The following is a 7343-nucleotide window of genomic DNA, read 5'->3' on the forward strand; positions in this document are numbered from 1 at the left end:
TGGATAAGGAGTTATCATGTCTTAAACATAGGTATGAATATTAAGAGTAATATTTATACCGGATTGACCCGCTATGAGAATACTATATAGAAAGTTATGCAAAGTGTCATAAGCTATTATCATGGTGATAATGGTGTATACCACTCTTCGACCTGAAACCACTATGGACCCTAGATGTAGAGTCGAGTGCTTTATTGCTGATCAAACGTTGTCCGTAACTGGATAACCATAAAGACAGTTGATGGGTACTCCACGAAGCATGCTGAGGGACATGAGTGACCTAGATGGAATTTGCCCATCCTGCGTAACAGGATAGATGTCTATGGGCCCAATACTGAACTGGACAAGGATGACACTGTTTATGCCTTGTGTTCAATATAGACAAAAGGGCAAAAGGGTAATTATACGCATAAGTATTATCACATAAGGTTTTGTCAGATCATATGACATTCTCGTGTCTTGGGTAGCAGTGATGTGTTGCTAGATACCGCTCACTATTTATTATATTAAATACGTGATTTAATATAATTGCCAATGCCGCGAAAACCTACAGGGTCACACACAAAGGACGGATTGATGAGAGATAGAGTAACTAAGGAACACCGTAAGGTACGGTGCACTTAAGTGAATTATAGAACATCGTAAGGTACGATGTACTTAAGTAGAATACGAAATATGGTAAGGTACCACACGCTTAAGTCATTTTGGGAATATTATAAGATATGGGCGAAAATACACTTAAGTGGGCTTTTTAGCTTGAAGCCCAGACAAGTGGTTCTATAAATAGAACCCTTGTGCAGAAGCATTCATTGCGGTTGCATTATTTTCGTTTTGTCTCTCTCTCTCTCTCTCTCTCTCACTCACTCACTCAAAGCCTTCATTCGTACCAGCTAGCACTGAGATTGAAGGAATCTGTTCGTGTGGACTGAGTAGAGACGTTGTCATCGTTTAACGTTCGTGATCGCTCCGTGGATCTACATCAAAGGTTTTTATCATCACAAGAGATATGCACCAAAGGTTTCAACCGTCATAAGAGGTAACTATTCTATCACTGATCATGCCCATTCGTAAGGATCTCTAAAGGAGAAAATTTTAATTTTCGTTGCGCTTTGGATCGCAATTCTCCTTCAGTGGTATCAGAGCCACTTACGAAACCATGAATCGGATAGATGTTTATTTTCTGTATTAATATGATTAAAAGACAGAATGAATCAATTAATTGAACGGGTAATTAAATTTGGCATCATGAGCGTACGAGTTGGATGATTGATGTTGACTATGCTTCGGAACCGACATTAGTATGGTGAAGCAGCGATACATCTATCGTCCATAGGTTATGCAGTTAAGACCGATCAACTTATATATGATATAAGTAATCCTAATGCAAAGTACGGTATATATGATATACTGTTTCTGTTTCGTTCATTCAAACACTAAATGGTTGTTTTCCTTTGAGCGATCAATGGTCATTTGCTTCGGAATCCAACATTAGTATGATGAAGCAATGGCCTGTTGATCAATCATACTGAATCAACAATCGAGGTGTGTTTGACGGTCTGAAATTGGTGCATTAGGTTTAGTGACGGTGCAAGGGTTGTGCCATCAAGGAGTTGTGAATTGAGGGCTTGTTGGAACACGTCTGTTGACTGTTTCAAAGCGCTGGTTTTTTGGATGCGTGACGATCGTCATGGACCTGTGACGATCGTAACAAGCTAGACGTGACGGTCGTCACATGCTTTGTGATGGTCGTCACATTCACAGATCCAGAATTCTAGGCGTTTTTGTTTTTGGCCGCGTGACGTTCGTCATTGGCCTATGACGGTCGTAACAAGCTGAACGTGACGGTCGTAACATGCTTGTGACGGTCGTCACATTCACAGAGTCAGAATTCTCGAGGTTTCCGTTTTGTGACTGTGCAAGAGTTATGTTGATGCAAAACGACGCTGATTTCAAATGAATTGTTCATTAAAAATTTCGGAAACCCCGTTCCCGCTGACGGGGCAGCGGACCCCCGGCTAACTCTGTGTAGTGTGATCGGTCGCCGATATTTAATTTGCTTTTAATTAATTAAAAGAATTAAAATTAATAATAGTAATGTGTTTGTTATTATTGTCTTGTGGTGATTAGTTATGGCCTTAGTTTTCCTTTATTTTGTTTTGAGTTTTTAAATACGACCTGCGTGTCGTGTCTTTCCTTTTAATCTCTTAATGTAACTTCTTTTCTCATCTCAATCCCTCGTATGTAAAACGAGTTTCTTTTGTAATGTAATGTTATGAAGAGAAGAAGACAATGTTATGAAGAAAGAGAAGATTTCAATATCAAAGGAGGACAACATTGAAGATCAAAGGAGGACAACCTCGAAGATCTTGCTTGGAGAAGCTTAGATCGTTATTAGGTTAGCTTAGGTTCTCTCATTGTCTTGGGAGAACAATTGCGCTAGGGGCCATAACTATTTCATTATGTATGTTGATGCATGTGTATGTATGTTGATGCATGTGAATATATGTTGATGCATGTGTATGTATGTTGATGCATGTGAATATATGTTGATGCATGTGAGAGACGATTTATATGATAAATAAGCTGGTGATATCAGAACAATTGCAATTCCCTCAAATTAAATATTAAGTTTATGCTTTCCAAGTTTTAGCACTCATCAAGACTAGTATCAGATAATGTAGGTTTCGCTTACCCGAGGTGCATGTTCTATATTAGTAAGGTGCGATGAGATAATTGTAATATCCAACTGCTAAAACGATGGGTCAAACTTAACTAAACAAATTATAATAATATTATATATGTTTAGAAGCAAGAGTTGGAGATGATCTATATGATGGATTGGAATAAGGAGTTATTCACCCAACTGAAATTTTCGAGAGTTATATGAGATACAATTGGAAGGAGTTCCTACCTAAATAACCTAGTTTTGTGTAATCCGCCTACGGGGACTTAGAACAAAGTGAAATATGGATCTCGACCCACTAGAAAATCTTCCAACGGGATTTTCCGAATCAAATGATGAGGGTCATTTGTTTTGAGTAAAATAGTGGGAGCATATTTAATTAAAGGCCTAATTAAATATGTTATTGATACTTATATTTTCATTAATTCTTATGTAGATTACCATGACAACAAACACCTCTAACAACATCTTGCGATTAATCCTTGACAAGGAAAAATTGTCTGGGACAAATTTTCTGGATTGGCATCGAAACCTGAGGATTGTCCTCAAACATGATAAAAAGTTGTATGTCTTGGAGAAACCTGTTCCTGAAGAGGAACCTCATAGTTCTGCACCTAAGGCAGAAAGAGATGCTTATAAGAAGCATGCCGATGATGCCAATGAACTGCTTATCTCATGCTAGCTACCATGAACTCAGAATTGCAAAAGCAACATGAGAACATGGCAGCGTTCGATATGATCGAACACCTGAAGATGCTCTATCAAGAGCAAGCAAGGCATGAAAGGTTTGAAGTTTCAAAAGCCCTTTTTCAAGGCAAGTTAGCTGAGGGAGCCCCTGTAAGTCCCCATGTGCTCAAGATGATTGGGTATGTGGAAAACCTTGAAAGGTTGGGTTTTCCCCTCGGAAGGGAACTTGCGACTGATTTGATCTTGCAATCGTTGCCAGATAGATTCAGTCAATTTGTCCTAAATTTCAATATGAATGATATGGACAAATCTCTTCCTGAACTGCTAGCCAAGTTAAGAACAGTTGAGCAGAATCTGAAGACAAAAGGGAAGTCCATTCTGATGATCGGGAATGGAAAGAGACAGAACAAAAGGCCCACCAAGTAGGGTGATAAAGGGAAAGGCAAGGAAGTTGCCAAACCCAGACCCACTGTTGCTGCTTTGAAGCCTAGTGGAGGCATAGCAAAGGCAGGCACCTGCTTCCATTGCGGTAAGACCGGACACTGGAAGAGAAACTGCCCAAAGTACCTGGAAGATACGAAGAATGGAGTAGAGACTTCAACTTCAGGTATTTTTGTTATTAAAATAAATTTATCTACTTCTGCATCATGGGTATTAGATACTGGATGCGGTTCTCACATTTGTACAAATGTGCAGGGGCTGAAAAGGAGTAGAGATTTGGCAAAAGGTGAAGTTGACCTACGAGTTGGCAATGGAGCAAAGGTTGCTGCTTTAGCCGTAGGAACTTATGTATTGACTTTACCTAGTGGTTTAATAATTCAGTTAGAGAACTGTTATTATGTACCTGCAATTAGCAGGAATATTAATTCCATTTCTTGTTTGGACAAGTTTGGTTTTTCATTTATAATAAAGAACAATTGTTGCTCAATTTATTTGAATGATATATTCTATGCTACTGCACAAATGAGCAATGGACTATATGTCCTTGATCTCGAAATGCCTATTTATAACATTAATACTAAAAGGGTGAAACCTAACGAGTTAAAACCAACTAGGTAAGAATATTAAAACTCTTCGATCAGATTGAGGTGGTGAGTATTTAAGCCTAGAGTTTGATGACCATCTGAAAGAGTGTGGGATCCTATCCCAACTTACTCCTCCTGGAACACCCCAATGGAATGGTGTATCTGAGAGAAGAAATCAAACCATGTTGGACATGGTCTGATCCATGATGAGTCACGCTGATCTTCCAAACTCCTTTTGGGGACATGCACCATTGACAGCAGCTTACACACTTAACTGTGTTCCATCCAAAAAGGTTGAGAAGACACCATATGAGATATGGAGTGGTAAGAAACCACATATGTCTTACATGAAGATTTGGGGTTGCGAAGTTTATGTGAAACGATAAACTTCAACTAAGCTTGAGCCCAAATCTGACAAATGCTTATTTGTGGGGTATCCTAAAGAAACAAGAGGGTATTACTTCTACAATCCTTCTGAGGGCAAAGTGTTTGTTGCTCGAACTGAAGTTTTCCTAGAAAAGGATTTTATTTCCAAAGGAATCAGTGGGAGGAAAGTAGAGCTTGAAGAAATTCAAGAATCACAAAGCATTGATACACCTATGGAGGAATTAGAGCAGGAAACACAAGTAGTTGTGGAAGAGCAACCTGCTCAAGTAGAACAAGACCAGCGTAGGTCAGGCAACATACGTCACCTACCTGAGAGATATGGATATCTCATAACTGATCAAGGTGATGTATCACTAATGGATCAAGAACGAATATGAGCCTTGTGTCTACAAGAAGGTTAGTGGGAGCATGATCGTTTTCCTAGTATTATATGTAGATGACATATTACTCATTGGAAACGATGTCCCTACCCTGCAACAAGTAAAGTCTTGGTTGGGGAAATGCCTTTCTATGAAGGACCTAGGTGAAGCAGTCTATATATTAGGAATTAGAATATCCTTAAGTATTTGAGAAGGACTAAGGACTCATTCTTGATATATGGAGGTCAGGAAGAGCTGGCTGTAATTTGATACACCGATGCTAGCTTCCAGACATATAAGGATGACTTTAGATCGCAATCTGGTTATGTGTTTTGCTTAAATGGTGGCGCTGTGAGCTGGGAAAGTTCAAAGCAAGATACAGTTACTAATTCTACAACCGAGGCCGAGTATATTGCTGCCTCAAGTGCAGCAAAGGAAGCTGTTTGGATCAAAAAGTTCATTAGTGAACTTGGCATAGTTCCTAGCATTATGGATCCCATTGGACTCTATTGTGATAACAATGGTGCTATCGCACAAGCTAAGGAACCTAGATCTCACCAACGATCCAAACACATACTTATGCGTTATCATCTCATTCGAGAGATAATATATAGAGGAGATGTGAAAATATGCAGAGTACCTACACTTGACAATATTGCTGACCCACTGACAAAGCCTCTTGCGCAGCAGAAGCATGATGGCCATACTAGATCTATGGGTATTAAGGGTGTGCCTGATTGGCTCTAGTGCTAGTGGGAGATTGTTGGTGTAAGCCCTAGAGGCCAATACTTTTGGTATTTGTATCGGATTATTTATTAATAATAAAAGGCTTTTTCTTTATTATGTTTGTTTATCAAAGTCCCTAGGATAGCTAGTCCGTTTAATGTATCAAGTATGACTTAATCATGAGATCACATTAAACATAAGGACACTATTCTTAAAGTAGCCGTAGTCGAGCTTTATTATGAAGTGGGATAACATTAAAGCATTAAGACTATTATGTATATAGACTGATGATCACATCTCATGGATCATGGATAAGGATTTATCAAGTCTTAAACATAGGTATGAATATTAAGAGTAATATTTATACCGGATTGACCCGCTATGAGAATACTATATAGAAAGTTGTGCAAAGTGTCATAAGTTATTCTTATGGTGATAATGGTGTATACCACTCTTCGACCTGAAACCACTATGGACCCTAGACGTAGAGTCGAGTGCTTTATTGTTGATCAAACATTGTCCGTAACTGGATAACCATAAAGACAGTTGATGGGTACTCCACGAAAAATGCTGAGGGACATGAGTGACCTAGATGGAATTTGCCCATCTTGCGTAACAGGATAGATGTCTATAGGCCCAATACTGAACTAGACAAGGATGGCACTGTCTATGCCTTGTGTTCAATATAGACATAAGGGCAAAAGGGTAATTATACACATAAGTATTATCACAAAAGGTTTTGTCAGATCACATGACCTTTTCGTGTCTTGGATAGCAGTGATGTGTTGCTAGATACCGCTCACTGTTTATTATCTTAAATACGTGATTTAATATAATTGCCAATGCCGCGAAAACCTACAGGGTCACACACAAAGGACGGATTGATGAGAGATAGAGTAACTAAGGAACACCGTAAGGTACGGTGCACTTAAGTGAATTATAGAACATCGTAAGGTACGATGTACTTAAGTAGAATACGAAATATGGTAAGGTACCACACGCTTAAGTGATTTTGGGCATATTATAAGATATTGGCCAAAATACGCTTAAGTGGGCTTTTTAGCTTGAAGCCCACACAAGTGGTTCTATAAATAGAACCCTTGTGCAGAAGCATTAATTGCAGTTGCATTATTTTTGTTTTCTCTCTCTCTCTCTCTCTCTCTCTCTCTCTCTCTCACTCAAAGCCTTCATTTGTACCAACTAGCACTGAGATTGAAGGAATCTGTTCGTGTGGACTGAGTAGAGACGTTGTCATCGTTCAACGTTCGTGATCGCTCCGTGGATCTGCATCAAAGGTTTTGATCGTCACAAGAGATCTGCACCAAAGGTTTCAACCGTCACAAGAGGTAACTATTCTATCACTGATCATGCCCATTCGTAAGGATCTCTAAAGGAGAAAATTTTAATTTCCGCTGCACTTTGGATCGCAATTCTCCTTCATTTTTGTGGTAGCATGAGGTTTCTCAGTATATCCAG

The sequence above is a fragment of the Lathyrus oleraceus genome, chromosome 7 (assembly GCF_024323335.1).
Source record: "Lathyrus oleraceus cultivar Zhongwan6 chromosome 7, CAAS_Psat_ZW6_1.0, whole genome shotgun sequence".
Taxonomy (NCBI): domain Eukaryota; kingdom Viridiplantae; phylum Streptophyta; class Magnoliopsida; order Fabales; family Fabaceae; genus Lathyrus; species Lathyrus oleraceus.